We start from the raw sequence: 27,299 nt of genomic DNA on the forward strand, positions 1-27,299 counted from the left end.
CATGCTCATAAAACTTGCCTATGTTGTGAAAGAAATAGTCATATATGCTTCACTTGTCCTTTTAGAGGAAATAGAAGAAAAGGAAAGAGGTACATATGGGTGGTCAATAACACTAACCCCATAGGACCCAAGGAAAATTGGGTACGAAAACAAATCACCTAACTCTTTTTGCTGGTTTGCTTGAAGACCTCTTTGATGAAGAACAAGTGGATCCTTGATAGTGGGTGTTCAAGGCACATGACGAGAGATGCCACCAAATTCATTTCTCTTTCCTACAAAAAATATGGGCTTGTGACGTTTGGAGACAATGCCAAGGGAAGAATCATAGTTAAAGGTAAAATAGTTAACTCTTCTCTCTCTATTGAAAATGTTGCACGTGTAGATACACTTAAGCATAACTTGTTGAGTGTTAGTCAACTATGCGACAAAGGTCTAAATGTTTTATTTCAATCCACACAATGCTTAATAATTGACTTACATGGAAATACTATATTGGTAGCCAAACGTGAATCAAACGTCTACAAAATTGAATTTGATGATTTTAATTCTTGTGATGATAGATGTTTGGTTGTAACAAGTGAATCTAGTTGGCTATGGCATAGGAGGCTAGGTCACGCTTGCATGAACCTTTTGCATAGACTATCTTTTAAAGAGCTAGTAAATGGCTTACCTATGGATAACTATATTAAAGACAAAGTGTGTGATGCTTGCCAATATGGAAAAAAAAGTAAATCACCTTTAAAACTAAGAAAGTGATTTCCACATCAAGACCATTAGAGTTAATTCACCTTGATCTATTTGGGTCAAATGATGTTGCAAGCATAACTAGAAAATTGTATGCATTTGTTATTGTTGATGACTTCTCAAGATTTTCATGGGTTATCTTTTTAGCAAACAAAAGTGGCACATGTAGTGCTTTCATATTTCATTTATGTGGAAAAGTACAAAATAAAAAAGGTATGCCCATTGTTCACACTTGGAGTGATAGGGGAAGAGAATTTAGAAACCAAGAGTTAGAAGATTTTTGTAATGAAAATGGTTATTCACACAATTTGTCCGCACCTAAAACTCACAATATAAGGAAATCCGACTTAAGTCTTTATGCTCTTATTGAAATTATATTGCATCTCATATGAAATACTAGATTCCAAATAGCTATTACTTGTTGGAAATCAAGCTCAAAAGAGGAAACTATGTCCATAATTTAAAAAAAAATTCCCATTTAGACTGCCCTACAAAATGGGCATGATTCCAACCTCACGTTCCTGCATTATAAAAAATGCCCAAAAATACACAATTAAGAAATAAAATCAGTAGTAAAGTTCAAATTTTGAACTTGAAATTCGGATATGTTGTTTTTGGTTCAATTATATTGACTTACGACATTTTCGACCCATCCATTTAATGACTAGAACCCTAAAAGGTAAGTTTTATTTATAACTGTGTGAACTTGAAATATTTTGAAAAAATTAAATTGAAATATCGAATGACTAAATATTATTGATGGATGGTATTATGATATATGAATTGTAAATTGAACTACTAAAATACATGCTTGTGTTGAACGCCAACTGTATGTCTAATGCAGTACATTGTGAATTATATGTTGGTAGTGGATTTAGGTTCTCATATGCTAAAACTGACTAGTATCTTAATGATGCGTATTATTGTTATTTGTTTGCTTGAATCTATCAAGTTTTAGTGCAGGAATGTTTTGAGAAATGTCAAATTTACAGACGACATGCTGCCGAAATTTTGTTAAAGTTTTTCCAGAATAAAACCATGTACAAAGAAATGTATGCATGATCACTTAAAACTTAAAGTCATTCTAACTCGTGCCTCTCACATGTTGAAATTCATAAGAAAAGAGGCAATCTTAGGCTTATCATTGAAAATCTAAAACACTTAGCTAAGAACAACAATGTATAGAATACAGTGAAAGGTCAAGAACTAAATTCCATATGAAGTAAAATATTATTTTTAATTATTGTCATTTCATATGTTCATTGAAGCTTAGACCCATTCAAGGACGGTTACTATACATTCATGCATAATCATACATGTGAGACAAATCAATTGTTATAATTCAATTGATTATTAGTCATACTATGTTGACTAATAATCAATTGAACATGTTAATTATTTGTTTCACTTATGATTAGTAATGTTTGTATTTCAACAATTCTTGGATTATCTAATATGGACAGTTCAGGAAGTTGTATTTACATTCTTGTCATCGTTTATGCCTTGTCAATTGTCATTATATATTTCGAGCGTGTCTCTACTTGTGTTCTCTAAGTGCATAGTGGGGTGTCATGACAATTTGTTAGTGATGGAAAAATAGCAACATGTTTACTTTTCCCATTTCACGTACTTGGAGAGCCATGGGGAGATGCTACCGAAATTTGTAATGACTACGATGAAAGAATTTGAACGATTGATCTCAATATAAATGCAACATTCCTGAATGAGATAGGATTCGCACCCTTTAGAGGAAGGTGGTTGATTATAGGATTCACGATGCATGTGTCATAAACATTATGAGAATGTAATCAACACCATTTACTTGAACATGTTATAGGGTAATTAATGAACATGGATAAAAGTTGGATAAACGCTCGGGGTAGGTTTTTTCCGGAATACGTGAAATGGGTACATGATTTCAAAGAGTTCGCGCGTCCTCGTGCAGACAAAGGCAGTAGAATAAGGTGTCCTTGCAAAAAATGCCAAAACATAACATTCAAACACATTGATCTGGTCCATTCACATTTATTATACTTTGGAATGGAGAAAAGGTGAGTTTAGGAATAGCTTCCCAAGAGGGGGGGGGGGGTGAATTAGCTTTTAAAATTTCTTTTTAAAGTCCTTAACTTCTTTTAATATTTAACCAATTCTTTAACTTTTTTTTATCTATTTTTTCAATCAAACAAGAACTTGGTTTATTTTAAACAATCAACAAGACAAATAATAAAATATTCAATTTTCAACCACACAAATAATTAAACTAATCAAGCCAATCAACCATAATGCTCAAACCAACAACCAATTTGATTGCCAAATATAAATTCACTTCAGTACTATTAGATTGATGGAAGTATTAAAGATTAGTATATCTAACTTTCAGCTTTTATGTTGTGTTCAGCCTTATGGTAAATATGAGTTTGAACAAAGCCTTGTATATTTGAAATTTCTTCTTTAATATGATGTTCAATATAAAATCCAATTACTCTTTCCAAACTTCAGAATTCAAATAAACTCTTAAGTTAATTTATCTTTGGGATATTTAGCCAAGTAACGTACTCCCGTATGGTTTCCGCAAAGAATGGTTCAACCAACGCACTCCCTTTCGATTTCCGCAACCCAAATCAAAATCAAACTTTAAGGTTTACTTGATTTCAAAATATACGTAGTTTATATGATTTTCAAATTTAAACCATCCACGCAATTTAAATATGTACTGAAAATAAAGAATAGGAAAAGAGAAAGTGAGACGGAGATTTTTACGAGGTTCGGCTTATACCTAACCTACGTCCTCGCCTTTGGCAAACCACCAAAGGATTCACTAAACCTGTTCCACTGATGGGTGGAACAAAACCTTTACAAACGATACCCCATGCTCAAATACTCCTTCACTAGGCTAGAGCCTGCCTTTCAAACGATGTCCCCTCGTTCGGTCACTCCTTTAGGCTAGAGCCCGCCTCTCTAAGCAATATCCCCTTACTTAGCCAACGATCCAAACAATCCTTGGAACATCAAAGAACTACAAGAAACAAGATATAATATGCGTACAAATATACTCTCACAAAGAGTAAGTTAGTACAATTTCAATACTATATACTTCAATGTAAAATATCAATATGAAATAGGATGAAGCTCAAGTGTAGAATTCACCAATATCCTTCTTAGATGAGGATTAGTAGTAGGAATCCAAAGGAAAAAGGATCAACACTTCAGAATATCTTAGCAAAAGAGATTTGCAATGAGTGAACAAGAGAACTTTGGAAGAACAAGAGTGCTTTCAGTTTCTCAAAACAGATTTTTCAATTCTTGGTTTTTTTTTATTTGCAAAACCATGTATTTATAGGCGTTCAAACTTGTTTCCTTGTTGCTAAAGTTTCCTTAGATAATTTCCAAAGTTTTTAGAAAGTTTGGAGCCCAAGCAATACAAGTTTGAATTAAAATTTTTTTTATAAAAAATATGCCCGTTAACAGTGTTCAAATGACTGAACTTCAAATGACTGAACTTTCAGTTTCAGTCGTCTGAGGAGGTTTTGCCTCTTTAGAAAATTCAGCAAAAAATCTTCAGATGACTGAACTTAATCTTCAGTCATCTGAAGTTATCCTTCAGATGTCTGAAGTTACACTTCGGTCGTCTGAAGTGGTTCTGTGTGTTGTTCAGTCAGCTGAAGTTCCTCCTGTGAATAGTGTTTGGTTGGCTGATAGCTGTGACCCTACTTCAATATTTTGGCCATGTATAACTTCAAATTAGGTTTTCTTGATGTCACAAGAAATATAATAGAAAATCCTACAACTTTCATATTGAATACCTTTTAAAATAAGGAATTTTATATAGAGAAAAATGCACCTCAATGCGGATGTATAAAAAGTGATAGCATTTGGAAAAACCTCCTTTTGGTGCTTTTCATTCCAAAAATAATTTTAACCTTTTTGAAATATATTTTGACCTTATGAAAATATTTTCCAAGTATTTTAAAAGGTATCTAGGTCCAAGATGTTTGCTTAAGAACTTCATAATATTTCAAACGATATTTAAACATTAAAGTACTTACATAAAGACTTCTATGACTTAACATTCTAAACACTCAAGTCTTCATGCTTGCTTTGACTCTTTCTTGGTCTTCAAGTTTTAATATTCTTTGGGCTTTCTCACTTTGCTTTTCTTTGGCTCTTTTGAAACATTCCTTCGCTTTCAACAAATCATTTATGTCCTCATATTTTCTCTGGGTTTTAATATATCATCTTATAAATCCATACTTTGACTCTTTTAAGCTTCATTTGATCCTTGTGAGCACTTTGACCTTGCTTTCTCATATATGAGCCCTGAAATAACATTAATCACACAAATACGTTAAATTCCACTTATTTGTTAGCATCAAAACAAGATAATAAGATTTTAAACCTTGTAAGGCCAACAATCTCCCTCTTTTTGATGATGACAAACAAGGAGCAAAAATTTGAGTAAACCTTGAAAAACCCCCCTTTTCAATAAGCATCATTTAAAAAATATTTTCACGTATCCTACTCATATATCAAAATCACATTATTTGATATCAATATCAATCAACATCAAGTACTTATCCTCCTTTTGATATATATATATATATATATATATATATATATATATATATTTCATGCTCATAAATTTTAATATCATGCTCCATTTTTGCTGCCTAAAACTTCTCCCCCTTTTGACATTGATAAAAAAGAGTAAGACTTTAAATACTAAGGCTATGAGCAATCATAAAAAGTATAGTACTTTAAACTTCAGCATGCATAATAATTCATGATACTGATTATTTATTCCATGATTCCAATTTAATAATTAGGGAAGAACCATAATACAAGCAATAAGTCATAATACTCCCCCTGAATTTAATACATTTAGATTTGATACCAATTATGCTTTTAAGTTTATTATCCATGCTTTATATATTGATTCATATCCTGTATGTTCTCATGAACACAATCATTGAATACCAATATCATGTTAACATCATCAATGCTTATCACTCTTAAATATCAATTTGTGATACCAATTGAGCCTTCTATATTGTGATACCAATTAAAATTTTTAAAATGTGATACCAAAAAAAATTTTATAGATACCAAAGCTAATATCATATCATTCATAGTTCATGGATATCAAAAATATCATTCATAGCTCATGGATACCAATATAAAGAGCAGCACAAGACAAATATATCCACTTGATTCATTATTAGCATGCATAGTCAAAAATTAATTTTATATCAAGATTCATGCTCATGCTCAATAATCTCATGCTCAAACTCTATTCTTCTTATATCAAGATTTAACTTCATAATCATGCTCAAGTTTGCAATATAATGAGCCATAAATTATCAATATAAGTCAAGTCAAGTCAAGTCATACTCATGTAGCATATAGCATATGAGCACATCACATAAGTAGGGAGCTTATCATATAGGCATGTAAGCAAGTAACATATAGGCTTTCATTCTCAAATATCTTCTTCTTAATCAAGGTACTTAAGTAATAAGCTCAATTTGATTATTTCTTAATATTTTCTTAATTTAAGCCTTGTAAAGAATCATCCTGTGATTTTGAACCAACAATGCTATTTTCTTTATGTTTGTATGAAGTTATTATTTCACTTTTGGCACCCATACCTTCTTGAGTCAAGTTGATTTTTCAAGAGATGTTTCTTTTATCTTCCATACTTGTTTTTTTTTAACATCTTTCCTCTTAAATGGACATTCAAATTTTATATGCCCCTTTTTCTTACATTGATAGCATATGGTGTTAGGGTAGGCATTAGAAGGCGTGTTTGCATAGTCTTTGGATCCTTTCAAAAAATGTCCCATGTACAGACTCTTTTTCTTTTTATTTTCAACTCCATTGAAACCAATGCTTCCTTTGTTTAATGACATTCTTTGTGAGCCAATCATCTTATCAAGGTTTTCCTTTCCTTTTGTAAAGTTGTAAATAATTTTATCCTTATCTTTGATTTGATTCTTGAGATCATTTAACTCTATGTCTTTCTTGTTATCAACCTTCTTTAATGATTTCTCTAGCTCTAGAGATAATTTTCTTACTCTATCCTCTAATCCAGAAATATACATATCTTTCTCATATACCGTAGATGATAGGGATCGAAGGTCTTCTATCATTTGTTCTTTCTTGCTTTCTAGTTTCTTAATTTTCAAGTTGTTTTCATTTTCAGTAAGATTTTTGGATTCTATTTATTTCATTTCTGATTCATACTTATGTTCTAATTGCTTGAGTTTTGAGTCTTTATCTCTTTCAGCATTCTTTGAGAATTCTAACTTTTTCATTAAAATTTCATTCTTATTCTTCAATGAGGTATTTTGTTTATTTGCTTTCATCAGCATCTTATGTACTTTGAATAGATCATTTTGAAGTTCATCATAAGATGACATACTCTCATCACTTGATTCATCACTACAAGAATTATTTGAAGATTTAGTTGAGGAGCTTTCTTCATTATCCCATGCCATAAAGCACGTGTAAGCAACCTTTTGGTCCTTTGATTCATTTTCTGAGCTACTTGTACTATCCCAAGTAGTGGCTTTCATGGCCTTTTTTTTTTCTTCTTAGACTCTTTATTTAGTAGTGGACATTCCTATTTTATATGTCCGACTTTATTGCAATTATAACATGTAGGAGTTTTATTTTTAGATTTCTTGTGAACTTCTTCTTCTTCTTCATCTGATTCTGATTTGGATTTTCTTTTGAATTTATTTTTCCTTCTTAGAATCTTTGCTAGCTTTTTAGATATGAAGGCTGCTTCATCTTCATCCATCTCTTCACTATTAGAGTTTTCTTTTGAGGCTCTGAAGGCTATTATTTCTTGGGCTTCGGTTTTTCTGCTCTTTTCATTCATTGCCATTTTGTATGTGAGGAGAGACCCTATAAGCTCATGTAAGGGTGTGTTTTTCAGATTTCTACCTTCCGTAATAGTAGTAGCCTTTGGTTCCCACATGGAGAGAAGACCTCTTAGAATTTTTCTTATCATCTCATGAGTAGTGCAAGTTTTTCCTAAGGCATTTAGGGAATTAATTATGTGGGTAAACCTGGTATACATGCTAGATATGGATTCATCCGGGTTCATTCTAAATGCTTCATATTCACTTGTAAGCATATCAACCCTATTATTTCTACATCCGTTGTTCCTTCATATGTTACTTCTAGCTTATCCCATATCTCCTTAGTTGATTTGCAGGCCATTACTCTATTAAATTCATTAGCATCCAAGGCACAATATAAAGCATTTAAGCACTTGAATTTGTTTGGAGCATTTTATAATCTTGATCAGTCATATCTTTCTTCTCTTTCGGGATTTGTTTTCCATCTACTATCTTAGTGGAAATTTGATCTCCATCTATAACAACTTCCTATACTTTCCAATTCATCGTTTGGAGATAGATTTGCGTTCTCTTTATCCAAAATGTGTAGTTCAAACCACAAAAGATAGGAGGCCTAGTTGAAGATTGTCCCTCTCCAAAGGGAGCTACGCCTATGTGAGCCATTAGGATCTTTCTATAGTTACTTGTTAAGAATTACTATAGCCCCTCTCTGATACCAATTGAATTTAGGAATAGCTTTCCAAGAGGGGGGTGAGTTGGCTTTTAAAAATTTCTTTTTAAAGCCCTTAACTTCTTTTAATATTTAACCAATTCTTTAACTTGTTTATCTATTTTTTCAATCAAACAAGAACTTGATTTATTTTAAACAATCAACAAGACAACTAAAAAACATTCAATCTTCAACCACACAAATAATTAAACTAAACAAGCCAATCAACCACAATGCTCAAACCAACAACCAATTTGATTGCCAAATATAAATTCACTTAAGCATTATTAGATTGATGGAAGCATTAAAGATTAGTATATCTAACTTTCAGCTTTATGTTGTGTTCAGCCCTGTGGTAAATATGAGTTTGAACAAAGCCCTGTATATTTGAAATTTCTTCTTCAATATAATGTTCAATATAAAATCCAATTACTCTTTCCAAACTTCAGAATTCAAATAAACTCTTAAGTTAATTTACCTTTGGGATGTTTAGTTAAGTAACGTACTCCCGTATGGTTTCCGCAAAGAATGGTTCAACCAACGTACTCCCTTTCGATTTTGCAACACAAATCAAAATCAAACTTTAAGGTTTACTTGATTTCAAAGTATATGTAGTTTATATGATTTTCAAATTTAAACCATCCACGCAATTTAAACATGTACTAAAAATAAAGAATAGGGAAAGAGAGAGTGAGATGAAGATTTTTACGAGGTTCGACTTATACCCAGCCTACGTCCTCACCTTTGGCAAACCACCAAAGGATTCACTAGACCTGTTCCGTTGACGGGTGGAACAAAACTTTTACAAGTGATACCCCACGCTCAAACACTCCTTCACTAGGCTAAAGCCCGCCTCTCCAAACGATGTCCCCTCGTTCGGTCACTCCTTTGGGCTAGAGCCCGCCTCTCTAAGCAATATCCCCTTGCTTAGCCAACGATCCAAAAAATCCTTGGAATGTCAAAGAACTACAAGAAACAAGATATAATATGTGTACAAATATACTCTCACAAAGAGCAAGTTAGTACAATTTCAGCACTATGTACTTCAATGTAAAATATCAATATGAAATAGAATGAAGCTCAAGTGCAGAATTCACCAATATCCTTCTTAGATGAGGATTAGTAGTAGGAATCCAAAGGAAGAAGGATCAACACTTCAAAATATCTTAGCAAAAGAGATTTGCAATGAGTGAATAAGAGAACTTTGGAAGAACAAGAGTTCTTTCAATTTCTCAAAACAGATTTTTCAATTCTTGGTTTTTTTTTTTATTTGCAAAACCATGTATTTATAGGCTTTCAAACTTGTTTCCTTGTTGCTAAAGTTTCCTTAGATAATTTCCAAAGTTTTTATAAAGTTTGGAGCCCAAGCAATATAAGTTTGAATTTAAATTTTTTTTAAAAATATGCCCGTTAACAGTGTTCAGATGACTGAACTTTCGGTTTTAGTCATCTGAGGAGGTTTTGCCTCTTTAGAAAATTCAGCAAAAAATCTTCAGATGACTGAACTTAATCTTCAATCATCTGAAGTTATCCTTCATATGTCTGAAGTTATACTTCGGTCGTCTGAAGTGGTTCTGTGTGCTGTTCAGTCAGCTGAAGTTCCTCTCGTGAATAGTGTTCAGTTGGTTGATAGCTGTGACCCTACTTCAATATTTTGGCCATGTATAACTCCAAATTAGGTTTTCTTGGTGTCACAAGAAATATAATAGAAAATCCTACAACTTTCATGTTGAATACCTTTTAAAATAAGGAATTTTATATAGAGAAAAATGCACCTCAATGCGGATGTATAAAAAGTGACAGCATTTGGAAAAACCTCTTTTTGGTGCTTTTCATTCCAAAAATAATTTTAACCTTTTTGAAATATATTTTGACCTTATGAAAATATTTTCCAAGTATTTTAAAAGGTATCTAGGTCAAAGAAGTTAATTTAAGAGCTTCAGAATATTTCAAACGATATTTAAAAATTAAAGTACTTACATAAAGACTTCTATGACTTGACATTCTAAATACTCAAGTCTTCATGCTTGCTTTGACTATTTCTTGGCCTTCAAGTTTTAATATTATTTGGGCTTTCTCATTTTGATTTTCTTTGGCTCTTGTGACTTTAACATTCCTTGGCTTTCAACAAATCATTCATGTCCTCATATTCTTTAGGTTTTAATATATCATCTTATAAATCCATGTTTTGACTCTTTTAAGCTTCATTTGATCCTTGTGAGCACTTTGACCTTACTTTCTCATATATGAGCCCTAAAATAACATTACTCACACAAATACATTAAATTCCACTTATTTGTTAGCATCAAAATAAGATAATAAGATTTTAAACCTTGTAAGGCCAACAAAAGGTACACAACATGGGTGTTCCACGGTGAAGATTACGTAGTTCAGAGTGATGATGATGTTGATGAAGATGAGGGGGCAAATATAGTAGGTGGTGATACACGTTTAGAATGGTTAATTGAAATGTTAGGTGACTTGCAAAGGGGGATTGCAGTGGACATGGGTGATGTCGATGTGTCGCGTACTGGTGATGAATCTACTTCAGCAGGTACCATACCTTACGATCCTAGTACGCTGAATCGACTCGGTAAACCATTTTCTAATCTCGTGAGGGATGCACAGGTGCCCCTATATCCAAACTGTAAAAAGTTCTCAAAATTAGAGTTTTTGATAAAGTTGCTTCATGCAAGGACAATGCATGGGTTATCTTAAAGCGCATTGAACATGCATTTAAGCCTCATTGAAGCGGCACTGCTTGATGGTGAAACACTTTTGAAGTCTTTTTATGAGACGAAGACATACATGTGTGAATTGGGTCTCGATTACACTTTAATACATGCGTGTAAGTATGATTGTGCACTCTTTTATAGTGAATATGAAAATTCGAATGAGTGCCCAAAATATGGTGAACCGAGGTATACAACTAATTAGAAGAAGGGTAAAAGATCCCCTAAAAAGTTTTGCGATATTGTCCATTAATCCCGTGACTGCAACGATTGTATATGTGCAAAAAGACTACTGCAGATATGAGATGACATCAAGAGAAACGTCTCCAAGATGGAAATACCCTTAGCCATCCAACGAACTCCGAAGCTTGGGCTGATTTTGATAAAATGCATCCATGGTTTGCTAGTGATCCTTGCAACATTAGACTTGGCCTTACTTCAGAGGGGTTCAATCCTTTCGGTAACATGAACAACCCGTATAGCATGTGACCAGTTATGATGATGCCATATAATATGTCATCATGGCGATGTATGAAAGAACCTTTCATTTATATGTCTCTGCACATTCTCGGACCGAACGTACCTGGTAATGATATTGATGTTTGCCTACATCCGTTAATTGATGAGTTGAAAGAACTATGGAAAAAAGGAGTGGAGACATTCGATGCGGAAACTGGGACTACAATTTGGATGCATGCTACAGTGTTGTAGAAAATTAATGATTTTCCTATTTACGGTAACCTGTCGGGTTGGAGCACAAAAGGTTACTTAGCATGCCCAGTTTGTAATAAGGATGCTGGATTCTTGTCCTTGAAGCATGGCCGCAAGTTATGCTTTATGTGTCATCATCATTTTCTGCGAGCTGGACATCCTTAGAGGACTCGTGGCATCAGAAGTTTTAATGGAAAGCCTGAACGAAGGTTGTAGCCAAAGCGACTAAGTGGGGAAGAGATATTAAACTAGATCAGGTAGATCGGAGATGTGAAATTTAGGAAATCACCGACCAGTAGAAAAATAAAACACACTAAGTGAGACTTGAATTGGACAAAGAGAAGCATCTTCTTCGAGTTGTCACACTAGAAAGATCTTCCACTAAGCCACAACTTGGATGTCATGCATATTAAAAAGAACATTTGTGAGAATGTCATTTGTACATTACTGGATATAAATGGAAAGACATAGGACACCGCAAATGCTCACCAGGATAAGGAAGATATGGGAATACGGCTTGAGTTGCACCTGTTTCGTGATGGGGACAAAATTATTTTGCCACTAGCTTGTTACACATTTTCAAAGGATGAGAAGAACAAATTCTTCGAATGGTTGAAATCTGTTAGAATTGGTGTATTCCTAAGAGGGGGGGGGGGGTGAATTGGAATTTTAAACTTTTCTCCTAGGTTAAGTCATAATATTTCAACCCAGGGTCTTTCTAAGCAATCTCTAATGCACCGATAAATATAATATATACAAATTTAGATTATGTGCATCATTCACACCAAAACATATATGCGCGGTATTTATAAAGTGTGGAAATATAAATAAACACACGATATGTTACCGGGGTTTGGCCAACTGTGCCTACGTCCCCGCCTCTAGCTCGCAAGCCCAAGGATTCCACTAAAGGCTCACTTAATGGGTGAAGCGGCACCTAATATAGCCAGGTCAATCAGCACAGGATTAACCTCAACCTTTACAACCAAGTCAATTCAAGGGGCTGACCTCAACCAACACGCCTTAATAGGATGACGCACCTACCTTTCCTAACTGGGTCTAAGCCAATACGGGACTATTTCATAGGGGTAGTCTCCCTCTTCAGGCCTGTGCCTGGAATTACAACAGTTTTGGTTAATCAATGAAATGGTACAATGATTATGCTTTCAAGTAAAGCAGATGTGTACCCAAATGCGCTCAGTCACATACATCACAATATGATTTAATATGTAAGCTCAGTTTGGTCTAATATTTCAACTCTTAAATGTATATTTACTATCAGTGTAATGAGTGCATGAGAGTAGCAACAAATAATCTTTGTATCTCAAGATATTCAATCAACAGATTCACACAAAGATGTAAAGTAAGTCTCAAGTATATCAATCAGTAGGATATCGCAATCACGAATATAGTGTATATGCTTGGCTTGCAAAAGATATTTAACCTTTGTATTTAGCAAATGATATGTAACTGAATAAATATTGCACCAAATATTAATATCACAAACACAAATATCTTTTAAAAAATATGTCAATATAAATCACACAAGATATTTGAGTATGTTTTTGAAAATTTTTTTGCAACCCAAAAACAAATACAAGCTTCCTAAGATATTGCAATGACGATGCAATACTCGAAAGCTCAAACGAAGTCTTCGTAGGAAAGACTTATTGATAAAGCCCCCTAAGAACACTTGAGGATGTGCTCTCAAATAAAATCTTTTCACACAAATACAATCTTGAGGGAGCAATCCCTATGGGGCAGCAACACTTAAATCACACTTACAAAAGATAGTTGAGCAGTAAGATCTGGTAAGAATAAGTGTTGGGGGCTCAGAAATGAGTATAATAAATTTTGGAATTTCAGAGTATTTCCCCTAATTGAGATTCTCAATAATGCTATGTAAAATGCACAGTTTCTTGTCCACTTTGAAGGGGTATGTGCACAATAAGGCACGGCCGGAAGGTTCAATCATTGAGGCATACATAGACAGTGAATGTCTTGCATTTTGCTCAATGTATCTATATGATATTGACACAAGGTTCACTCGTGAGGAGCAAAATACAAATGTCCATGCTATTAATGCCGAAGATAAAGAACCAAGGAGCTCTATATTTCGAGAAAATGTTCGGCCGTTCGGTGCATGAGTTTATGATTTCATTGATATGAACGACCTATAAAAGGCCCAATTTTACAACCTCAATAATTGTGATGAAACTGTTCCATATATTGAGTGTGTGGTTCCAAACTCCTTACTTTGTATTGTATTTACATATGCATATTTATATACTCAATTGACATTAATATGTGCTACTGTTGCATATAGTGAATATAAAGCTGAACTTTTGGTCCAAAATGAAAAGAATGTTGACGAAAGACACAAGAAAGAATTTTTCAATTGGTTTGGGAGTCATGTAAGTAACAAATACTGCCTGAGTACGAAGCAATGTACGTTTTCACTATTGACGATTTACTCTTCTAAACTCCTATTTATTTAATAGATGGAAGTCATGTATTACAATAAGGAACCAATGGCAAGTAAAGATTTGTATGCGTTGAAATGTGGCCCCGATCAATGAGTTAACTGCTACAGTGGTTGCGTTATCAATGGATTACAATTTCATATAAAGTCCCTCGAAATAAATAGAAGAACCAAAAATTGTGGGGTTGCAGTGTCAGGCACAAAAGGAGATGAAGAAATTGACTACTTTGGTGTCTTGGATGACATTATAGAGCTTAGCTATGGAGCCAATAGACTCGTCCACCCATTCAAGTGTACTTGGCGGGACATTGACAATAAGAAGACTAGGATAAACACGGATGCCTACTTTACTAGTGTCAATTTTTGTAAGACATGGTGTCAAAATGACCCTTTTGTGCTAGTGATGCAGGCATAACAAGTGTTTTACCTTAAAGGCAAAAAATTGAAGGGTGAATGGCATATGGCCCAAAAGATTCCTTCCTAAAGTTTGTATGCTATTACAAAAGTTGCAGATGGGGAGATGAGTGCTAGTGAGGTTGCATTCCAAGAAGATGAGCCATCTGTCAGTGCAGCAGCACAATCTGCTTTCAATGTTGTCAAAGAAGGAGCCAATCTTATACCATTGTAGAGGGTTGGTGCCACGGTAGAACACATATGGACTGCTGACATTACAATTGAACCTTCTGTAGACATTCACTTCATTGATGATGAGGAAACTGATGGGGAAGATGAAATAGGGGTCAAGTACTGTAGTGAAGAGGAAGACACTTTAGAAAGTGAGGATGATACCTGTAACGACCTCAAAATTACACATTTTTTTAAAAACATATAAACTACTCTGATACCCTTGCTATAGCATCTCAAGCCTTGGATGGGCACTGAGGTATTCCTGTATATAATAAGCACACCTATGCAGTGGAAAACATAAATCATACAACCATATATACACATACAATACCAGAATTCAGTATTTCCATACCATATTTATATTTTACATCTCTCTCCAGTACCATCCACCCCAAAATACAACACTCTGAACAAACTTACCCTATAGATAGGGCAGCCAAATAATCACTCTATCTGCGAGTCTGATCTGCTCGCCTAGCTGGCTCACCTGAAAAATGTTACAGTAATAGGGTGAGACGACACTCAGTGAGCGGAAATATATTATTATTAGTGTGTGGCGACTAAGTTGCATACTATTAAATAACATTTGAAATTGTATAAATGGTAAAGTTGTACAAAGTATATCATGTATTTAGCCGTAGTTTAAAATATAACAGTGTCATCTGATTTTCTACTTTTCATACTTCTAATATCGTACTATATTTATCAAATGTTGTAAACTGTATATATATACATAACTGTGCTTTTTACCTGAAAATTTGTATGTCATGATTTGACCCTTTATGATAGGGTTCTGCGGCTTGTAGGCGGGACTTAACGTTGGTTAGCCTACTAGGTAAGTCACTGTACTCTACACTGCCTCAACCCGGCCAAACTGCATCCACTCCTAGGCACAAAACTGGACTGCTACCTCGTCAAATCAACCCCCTCAACCTAGAGAACTGGGGAGCTGCATCCACTCCGAGCACGGTTTGACGGTACCCACACACTATCTGAGATATGTGGTTGCACTCTATCTGTATTAGCAATGGTACCGTGCTCTGTAATTTGTATCTGTCTGTAATATTTTCATAGGGATCTGATACAATATATATAATACTATAATCTTTCTACTGTTTTCATCATGTTTCCAAAATAACCATAACACTATAATTCTGTACTAAAAATACTATAATATCTAAATAATATAACAGTTGCATCTGGATGCTATATTTGTATATCTGACTGTATAATCTGTTAGTATAATTTGTCTGTATAATTTGAGTGTTATGGTATTAAGAAACATGACATTCTGAATAAAAACTGTGATACACTAATCTGATTAAATATATGTGTATATCAGTTTATATTTGTATATACTGTATAACATGATATGCTGGAAAAAGTTGTATAAGTTCTATATCAGATAAATATTTACTCAGACCACTCAAACATTAAAACTATTATTATGTAAAAACTAGGTAATGAACAGGAAAATATATATATATATATATATATATATATAAAACCTCTGATAACATTGTTAAAACTCCTAGCATAACATATTTCATTTACCTAGTTTCTGAAAAGTCCTTTTTTCCTATATCCGGTCTCACACTCGTAGGGTTCCCCACTCAACACCCTGAAAACCACACCCCCCGGAACAAAATGTTAGTATTTATGCGTATACTACATTTCCTATAACTGCAGGAAAGGCAAATACTGAATAAAATGCCTTACCCTGAAATTGGGATGGAATTCAAACCACTTCTACCAACGATCCACTCTAGTAGATTTGCAAAGAACTTTCCCGGGAGCATCGTGGTGGCCTCAGATCGTTGATCCAGTGAGGAACAGAGTCAAGATTGAAGAGATAAGGGGAGAGGGATGTTTTAGAGAGAGAGAGAGAGAGAGAAAGAAAGTTTCCTGCACCAAATTCTATAGAAAAATCTGGGTTTTAGCTATTTATAACCCCAGATTCGTCGACGAGACACATCATCTGATTGATGAGTCCCTGAAGAAAGTTCATCGACGAACCTATTTCCCTCGTCGATGAATTTTAGACTGCCAAAACCCCCCTCTCGGTATCTTCTCGTTGACGAGACATGACCTCACCGACGAGGCCCTCATGTATTCTTGTAGACGAATCCCCTGTGTTCGTCAATGAGATCCTGATAAATTTCCTGGGTTATTACATTCTCCTCTTCTTATAAAGTTTCGACCTCGAAATTTACTATCTGTGTTGAACACCATCCATACTATCTACAATCCCATAAAGGTAAACGGTCTACTTATTTTATTACTTACCCTCACTTATGGTGGAGGAATACCGTGGTTGCATTTGAGGTCCTGGGAGATTACAAATATAAAAGAAAATTCCCCTAAAGCCAAAATACTATTTATCCTATAATCTAAAGAAAATTCAACTATACATTCATTATTCTATACTATACAATATAAAATAATTATTTTTGGAATTTACAAACCACTACTAAATCTCACTAAAAAAATGTGGGTACTTTTTTCTAATTTCATCTTCAAGTTCCCAAGAAGCTTCTTCTATAGCATGGTTTTTCCACAAGACTTTTACTCGCTGAATCTCTTTGGTACACAATACTTGTGTCTTCTTGTCCAAGATCTGTATTGGCGCTTCTTCATAAGCTAATGAATCTTTAAGTTCGATTTCTGCATAACTGATAATCTGGGACGGGTTTGGGACGTATTTCCTCAGTATGAAACATGGAAAACGTTGTGTGTCCTGGCCAAAGCTGGTGGCAGAGCTAGCCTACAGGCTACTGACCCCACTTTCTCTAGTATCTTAAAAGGGCCAATAAACCTAGGGCTTAGCTTGCCCTTCTTCCCAAATTTCATAACCCCTCTCAGAGGAGCCACCTTCAAGAATACCCGATCCCCCGCATCAAACTCTAATTCTCGGCGGTGTGTGTCTACATAGTTTTTCTGTCGACTCTACGCGGTACTAATTCTTTCTTTAATCAGTTGGACCTTATCACATGCCTACTTCATTCCAGAAAAGAGGAGAACGAAACCTCCTACCATACAGTGCTTCGTAAGGTGCCATGTTGATGCTAGCTTGATAGCTGTTATTGTAAGAAAACTCAACTAGTGACATAAACTGGGTCCGACTACCTTCAAAATCCAACACGCACACCCGAAGCATATCCTCCAATGTCTGAATTGTTCTCTCAGTCTGACCATCTGTTTAGGGGTGAAAAGTAGTGCTAAATGCTAACTGTGTACGCATAGCTTCCTGAAAAATTTTCCAAAATCGTGAAGTAAACCGAGGATCTCTGTATGAAACTATCGATACTGGCACACCATGGACGCAAACTATTTCCTGAACATATATTTATTCCAATCTGTCCATGGAGTAATCAACTTTAATCAGGATGAAATGAGCGGTCTTCGTCAGACAATCAAAAACCACCCAAATCTCATTCAATCCCTGTCACACTGGTGGTAACCCAGTAATGAAATCCATAGAGACGTGATTCCATTTCCACTCTGGGATGAATAGTGACTGCAACTGTCCTACTAGTCTCTGGTGCTTAGCCTTAATCTGCTGGCATGTCAAACATTGCTGTATGAATTCGACTATTTTCCTTTTAATTCCACTCCACCAGAAATACTTTCGCAAATCCATGTACATTTTAGTACTTCCAGGATGAACTATGTATAGTGATCTGTGAGCTTCCCTTAAAATCGTTCTTTTAATATTGTTGACTCTATGAGTCCAATCCCGTTTTGATAATGACAAATCACTTGATATTTGATCTGTGCATTGAGTTTGTGAACATGACTTACACTGAGCATGCACGGAAAGATAATGAGTCATGGATGCCATAAAGTAAAGCTTATACATATTAGAAAGTACCATGGAACTCAAAGAGTATGAGAATCAAGATGCAAGCGGCAAAGTTCAAGAATATCTTGGGAATGGGTATTTAGAACTCATGTATCTACATTTTCGTATGATTTATCTTGAGGCTCAACATAACTTAGAATGATTTTAGGATTCATGCAATTCATGTATATCATTAAGGAACCTTCATGGACTTTGAAATGTTTTTGAAATCATGAAAAATATGTTTTATAAAAGGCCTAAGAAAAAGAGCAAAGCATTTTCTAAAATTAGAAAAAGGAAATAAAAATTTGGACTTCGATAGCCTGAACTTCACTTCAATAGCCTGAAGAATTTCTTTGGTAGCCTTAAGATTAAGTTCGGTAGCCTGAAGAATTAAATGGGAAAGATAGAACCTGGCAGAGGTACCTCGGTCACCTGGCCTTCGACCTTAGGCGCCTGAAGTTGACACTTCAGGAGCCTGAAGTTGAGTTTGGTTGCCTGAACTCGCGAGAAAGCCTAAAAATCAATTCTTTATTAAAAAGACACGCGAGGTATCTTATTGATCCAACGGTTGAGATCAATTCTAAGGGTAATAATATACTATATATTATGAATATCTAAACCCTAGAAGAGATAGAGAGACACACAAGAAAGAGAAGAACACACCTTGTTGCAAGTTTGTTGATTATCTACTCTTAGTGCTATTCGTTCGCCTATACATCAATCTCATATCTTCAAGCTTGGGCAAATCAATTCAGATTTTCAAAGGGAACTTGTTTACTCTACTGTACTTCAATCTAGTATTGAGGTTTGATCATTCAAGTTATTATTTTCAAGAACGTCTCATCTCATTACTTGTTATTCAACATCATTAGAAAAGTTTGATCTTGAGTGTGCACATACATATAAAAATTGCTTTTGACGAGATCATTACTTGATAAAGTTTTTTAGCTATTGGTTGATTGGTCTTTGATTCAAGAGTATATAAATATACATATATATTGTTCATAGAGCTTATTATTGAAAAATCTATTTTGATTAAAAGATTGATCTTGAAAGTGCCTATGCATATACATAGTTATTTTAAACAAGATCATTACTTGATTAAAGTTGTGTGATTGATTGAAAGAATTGATTCAAGTGTGTTTTTCAGTTAACGGATTCATAATTTAGATATTTTAAAACCCTTGAATATATATATATCCTTGGTGCTCATAAATATTTATCTTATTGAGGGATACTTTGTTTGGAAAACCTTATACTCAATATTTTGATCTTTGAATTACATATCATATATCTATTTACATATTACAAAGATCGGGTTGTGATTAAAAAATTTGAAAGAAAGTTTTTTGATATAGATTGATAAAATATTCAAGATAAGGCTTTTATCTAGTTCACATTAGACATATTTGTGCATCCTTACAAAGTGAACTAGAACCCTAATATACTCCAAAGCATTTCAAATATTTCTTTACTTGGGAGTTTTGGTTAAAGAGGGATTTTTGTGTTGAAGCATATCATACATAAACGATTGAATCGTTTCCATACATTCTGAGCTTTAAGTTACATCATATGTTAATGTACTAGGACTTTGAATTGTACTCACCAGCTTTTGTTAGAAGTAACATTGAGTGTTTGCAGATTTGAGCCTAAATTGTAAACACGATTCAAGTTGTAAACCGGGTGTGAGGAGGAAGCTGTACCTTTTGTAAGCAGCGGATTAGGAGGGAGTTGTACCTCTTGTAAGTAGCGGATTGTAAGGGAAACTCCGTCCCAATTTAAGGAGCAAGGATTTTAGTGGAATCCTTGAGTGGGTTGCTCAAGGCGAGGACGTAGGCTGGGTTGGCTGAACCTCGTAAAATCATGGTTGCATTCTCTCTTCCCTCATCGTTTTTATTTTCCGCAACGTATTTTAATGTCCTGCTTGCTTGTGTATGTTGAATAACTTTACACGTACTTAATTGGGTAAAAAGAAATTTATTGATAAAATAACTTTAATTCAGACATAAGTCCATACCATTAATCAGTTAAACATCGAAATAGGGATTGATTGGTAAATAGGTTTCAATTTTTTTTTTAAAATACCCAATTCACCCCTCTCTTGGGATTACACGTTAATCAACAATTGGTATCAAAGCGGGTGTACATAGACGTAATTGTTAATTTGTAAAAAGATCACATGGATTATTTTGGTGTATCCCCAATTGGTGTGGAACAAATCTCTGCAAGACCTCCAATGTTTTGTGGTGAAAATTTCACCGAGTGGAAAATGAGAATGACTATTTTTATAAAATCCATAGATTGGAGAACTTAGAGAGTAATTGATCAAGGAAACCTAGTTCCTATGAAAATTATTGATAATGTTGAAAACCCTAAATCTGAATATGAGCTGAATGAGAATGATATGAAATTAATGCAAATAAATTTCCGTGCTATGAACATTCTATTGCTTGGTTTAGATACTAATGTTTTCCATGAAATCAAGTCATGTTAAAGTGCTAAGGAGATATGGGAAGAACTCAATAGGAGATTTGGTGAGACCAAAGGAAAGAAGTTCTCTAGTTGGGAAGATCTATACTCAAGTGATAAGGTAGTAGAAAACTATGACCTAGTTGCATTGGTTGATGAAGAGGTACACTCCACTCACTCTACTTCTCATTCAAATTCTCAAAATGATTCATGCAATGACTGTGATACATCATGTGATACTTATGGTAGTGAATATTGTAATGAATCTGATAATGATAACATGCCATCTTACGAGGAAGTACAACAAGGACTTGTTAAAATTCTTAAAATACTAACAAGGATGACCAACAAGAAAATTATGTTGGAAAGAGAAAATAAAGACTTAGCAAAATAGTTAGATGTTCTGTGTGAGTCTCAAACTTCTTGGAAAAAAGAAAATACTGAAAACGATTTAGAAATTATGAAATTAGAAAACAGGAATGATATAATGGCAAAAGAGCTGAAAGAGTTAAGATCTAAGATTTCGTGTGATAATGCAAAAGATCTTAAAATTCTTGAACTTGAATGCAAAGCAAACAAAGTGACCGATGAATTGGTAAAATTACAAGCTGTTTGCAAAGGCTTAAAGAATCCAAAATTTGAAGACCTAGAAAGAAAGATAGAGGATCAAGCTAAGATCATCTACACATTCACTAAGGGAAAAGAAAATTTTGACAAACTCGTAGGTTCCCAAAAGATGACCTTAGACAAAGAAGGTATAGGTTACAATGGAATTGAAAATAGAAGAAGAAAGAATCTATACATAGGTATTTTGTTAAAGAGTCAAAATTCTATGCTTGTACCTCCTACGGGTCTGTATACTCACATGACCTGCATATTATGTAAAAATAAGGGACACATTAAATTTGATTGTCTGTTTAAAAGGAAAGGTGTTAAAATCAAACAAGTGTGGAAAATAAAAGAAAATAGTGACTTCACACATAAATAAAATAGAAAATGGAATTGTTGGCCAAAATCGTAGGATGTCCGTTTTACAAGGTTTAACTTAATGAGACATATAGAAAATATAAAATCTGAGCTTATCATATAAGTGCCTTGATATTATGTACTACATGCCTACTTGACTACATGTGATGTGGTGATATGATATATGTTACATGTGTATTAATTGACCTGACTTGATGTTGAAAAGCTTGGTTCACAATGTTAAAAAATTGAGAATGATAATATTGAACTTAAGCATAAATTTTTGATATAAGGAAAATTCTTGAGGCATTATATATTAAGGGAAATAAGTTAGAGAGGTTCAAATCAAAGAAAGAAGGAAAATTCAGAAGTTGAAGCACTTCGGTTGACTGAGCTGACATCCTCAGGCTCCTAAATGTACCTCAGGCGCCTAAGCCTCAAATCTCAGGCAACCGAACAGCTACTGCCTGTTGAAATTTCACCCAGGAAATTCTTCAGGCGCCTACACTTATTCTCAGGCGCCTGAAGTCGCGGAGCTCTTTTATTTAAAATATGCGAAACCCTATTTCAGTTATACTCTAGGCTCTTGAACTAAAACCCTCCACTCACCCGAAGTGCCAAAAGTCTTACCCCCTTTCAATTTCTAGTGATAAAATCTTAGATTTCAAGCCTCCAAGTTCGATTATTCATGCTCTAGGGTTTGAAAGGAACCTTCTACTGCTCAAGGAAACCTCACAATGCCTCGAACTAAGCAAACGACAAGTCGTGGTTCATCCTCTAGTAAAGAAGACCCAAATATTGAACAATGGTTGGTATCTTCTCAATCTAAACATCGGTATAGGACTAGACTCCTTACAGTTGAACCAATCTTTGGTAAGATTCTTGACCTCTAGTTCTTCAAATCTGAATTTCCTAAGATTTTATCCTTGTTCCAAAACATTGGCTGGAAAAACTTCATTGAGTATCAAGCAAAGGCGACCTTTCCTAACTTAATAAAAAATTTATATGCAAACATGATTCTTGAAGAAAATCCTTTATCAACGGAGGTGAAGGGAAGAAGATAGTGCTTTCTCCTGAATCTTTAGCATCCATTCTGAATGTCTCTCCTGGAAATTTTTGAATGTCCAACATTAGGTCAATCATGGATGCTTCAACAAAATTTTACACCTGAGGAGTTTTTGCCATTGGTCATAGAGAATGAACCAACTTACTTTGGGCATCCACCATTGTATAAGCAACTAAACCTCAAAGCACAAATTCTCCAAAAAATTATCACCAACAACATTCTACCACAAGCTGGATCCTACGACCATCTTTCATATGTCGATTGTTTTGTTATGTGGTGTCTATTAAAGGGAAAGAAACTTGATTTAGCCAGCCTTATCATAAAATGGATGTGGGAAAAGCTTGATGCATCCCGAATTACCCTTCCTTACGGTGGAGCTCTCAGTCTTATTTTATCAAAATTAAGTGTTTCCTCACCGACAAACCTATTCATTAAGAGGACTAGATATGAACTCTTCACCTAAACTACTCTCAAACAGATGGGATATGAAAAATGGAATCAGGAGTGGTTCTTGAAAAGGGGAAGATAACAAAGAGCAGCTGCTGCACCTTCTATTTCACCTCAGACTCAGCCACAAGAATCTGTAACTGAACCTCCTTCGTGGTTCATGCCATTATATAATGAATTCACATCTTTTAGCCAGGATATGCGTGATGGCCTTAAATCGATAGAGCAGCGTCTTACGCGTATTGAGCAGGCATGAGCTAGTTCTAGAAGAAGAAGAAGAAGACGAAGAAGGAGAAGGTTCTCAACAATCTGAAGGAAAAAGAATTGCTGAAGACAGTGACACTGACTAGGATGTATAGGTGTTAGATGATTTCTTTTGTGCTACTTAGTATGCTACACATGCTTAAAATTCTGACTATCAATTTTTTTGTTTTTGTAAAAGGAAAAGTATGTGTGAGCAAAGACTATGAGTCTTTCTAGGTATTTGGTTCTAACTTTGAAGTTATAAAAATTTGAAATGTTTTTTTATCTGGTTGATGTATTGCAAGTTCTATTGTTAATGATAAATTTTGTAAAACTTTGAAACTTCTGAACTTTATGAGAAACTTTTGAAGTATGCTAATTATGAGGGGGAGTGTTAAAGATTTATTCCTTGGTTCTCCAAATGCATATATTTCCTTGCTCTTTGAATTCAAATTATACACATTTTTGTTGATGTCAAAAGGGGGAGAAAAATCTGGAGTAAAAATAATAACACACAAAAATCAGAAAAAATTAGAAGCAAAGAAGAATGAGCAAAAACTATTATTGATGTTATGCAAAGGGTCAGACATACAAAGGGGGAGAAACTGTTATTGATGTCATAGTTGAAACATCATGAACATATTTATTATGAGCATATTTCATATTTCTTTTGGATTCAGGCTAAACACTTTGTGTATGAACATGAACATATTGTCATTCATTGAATACTTGTTGCATTAAATGAGGAGGAGCCTTGTTAGGCGTAACGCATTATATATTTTTGTTCGTGCATTTGTCATCATTAAAAAGGGGGAGATTGTTGACTCTACGAGTCCAATCCTGTTTTGATAATGACAAATCACTTGATATTTGATCTGTGCATTGAGTTTGTAAACATGACTTACACTGAGCATGCACAAAAAGATAACGAGTCATGGATGCCATAAAGCAAAGCTTATACATATTAGAAAGTACCATGGAACTCAAAGAGTATGAGAATCAAGATGCAAGCGGCAAAGTTCAAGAATGTCTTGGGAATGGGTATTTAGAACTCATGTATCTACATTGTCGTATGATTTATCTTGAGGCTCAACATAACTTAGAATGATTTTAGGATTCATGAATTTCATGTATATCATTAGGGAACCTTCATGGACTTCGAAATGTTTTTAAATCATGGAAAATATGTTTTATAAAAGGCCCAAGAAAAAGAGCAAAGCATTTTCTAAAATTAGAAAAAGGAAATAAAAATTTGGACTTCGGTAGCCTGAACTTCACTTAAGTAGCTTGAAGAATTTCTTCGGTAGCCTGAAGAATTAAATGGGAAAGACAGAACCTGGCAGAGGTACCTCGGTCGCTTGACCTTGGAACCTCAGGCGCCTGAAGTTGACACTTTAGGAGCCTGAACTTGTGGGAAAGCCTAAAAATCAGTTCTTTATGAAAAAGACACGCGAGGTATCTTATTGATCCAACGGTTGAGATCAATTCTAAGGGTAATATACTATATATTATGAATATCTAAACCCTAGAAGAGATAGAGAGACACACAAGAAAGAGAAGAACACACCTTGTTGCAAGTTTGTTGATTATCTACTCTTAGTGCTATTTGTTCGCCTATACATCAATCTTATATCTTCAAGCTTGGGCAAATCAATTCAGATTTTCAAAGGGAACTTGTTTACTCTACTGTACTTCAATCTAGTATTGAGGTTTGATCATTCAAGTTATTATTTTCAAGAACGTCTCATCTTATTACTTGTTATTCAACATCATTAGAAAAGTTTGATCTTGAGTGTGCACATACATATAAAAATTGCTTTTGACGAGATCATTACTTGATAAAGTTTTTAAGGTATTGGTTGATTGGTCTTTGATTCAAGAGTATATAAATATACATATATATTGTTCATAAAGCTTATTATTGAAAAATCTATTTTGATTAAAAGATTAATCTTGAAAGTGCCTATGCATATACATAGTTATTTTAAACAAGATCATTACTTGATTAAAGTTGTGTGATTGATTGAAAGAATTGATTCACGTATGTTTTTTAGTTAACGGATTCAGAATTTAGATATTTTAAAACACTTGAATATATATATATCCTTGGTGCATATAAATATTTATCTTATTGAGGGATACTTTGTTTGGAAAACCTTATACTCAATATTTTGATCTTTGAATTACATATCATATATCTATTTACATATTACAAAGATCGGGTTGTGATTAAAAAATTTGAAGGAAAGCCTTTTGATATAGATTGATAAAATATTCAGGATAAGGCTTTCATCAAGTTCACATTAGACATATTTGTGCATCCTTACAAAGTGAACTAGAACCCTAATATACTCCAAAGCATTTCAAATATTTCTTTACTTGGGAGTTTTGGTTAAAAAGGGATTTTTGTGTTGAAGCATATCATACATAAACGATTGAATCGTTTCTATACATTCCGAGCTTCAAGTTACATCATATGTTAATGCACTAGGACTTGGAATTGTACTCACCAGCTTTTGTTAGAAGCAACATTGAGTGATTGTAGATTTGAGCCTAAATTGTAAACATGGTTCAGGTTGTGAACCAGGTGTGAGGAAGTTTTACTTCTTGTAAGCAGCGAATTAGGAGGGAGCTGTACCTCTTGTAAGCAGCGGATTGTAAGGGAAGCTCCATCCCAATATAAGGAGCAGGGATTTTAGTGGAATCCTTGAGTGGGTTGCTCAAGGCGAGGACGTAGGCCAGGTTGGCTGAACCTCGTAAAATTGTGGTTGCATTCTCTCTTCCCTTATCCTTTTTATTTTTCACAACGTATTTTAATGTCGTGCTTGCTTGTGTATATTGAATAACTTTACACGTACTTAGTTATGTAAGAAGGAATTCATTGACGTTTTTAGGCCTTCCCCAACTCACCATTGCTTCTATCTTACTCGGATCAATTGATACACCCGCCTCAGATATCACATGGCCAAGGAAAGAAATCTACCTTAACTAGAAATCACATTTCTTAAATTTTACGTACAATTTTCTTTCTCTCAATATTTGCAACACCAGCCTCAAATGATGCTCGTGCTCCTTAAAACTCCTCAAGTAGACCAGTATATCATCAATGAACAAAACCATAAACTGGTCCAAATACTAGTGGGACACCCGGTTCATTAAATCCATAAATACTGTTGGTGCGTTAGTCAACCCAAATGACATTACTAGGAACTCGTAATGCCCATATCTCGTTCGAAATGTTGTTTTTGAAATGTCTTTTGCTCAAACTTTCACCTGATGATATCCTGACCATAGGTCAATTTTAGAGTAAACCTAGGTCCCTTGGAGCTGATCAAACAAATCATCAATCCTAGGGAGAGGATATTTATTCCTGACTATTAATTTGTTTATCTTCCT

The sequence above is a fragment of the Malania oleifera genome, chromosome 2 (genome assembly GCF_029873635.1).
Source record: "Malania oleifera isolate guangnan ecotype guangnan chromosome 2, ASM2987363v1, whole genome shotgun sequence".
In the NCBI taxonomy this organism is placed as follows: domain Eukaryota; kingdom Viridiplantae; phylum Streptophyta; class Magnoliopsida; order Santalales; family Ximeniaceae; genus Malania; species Malania oleifera.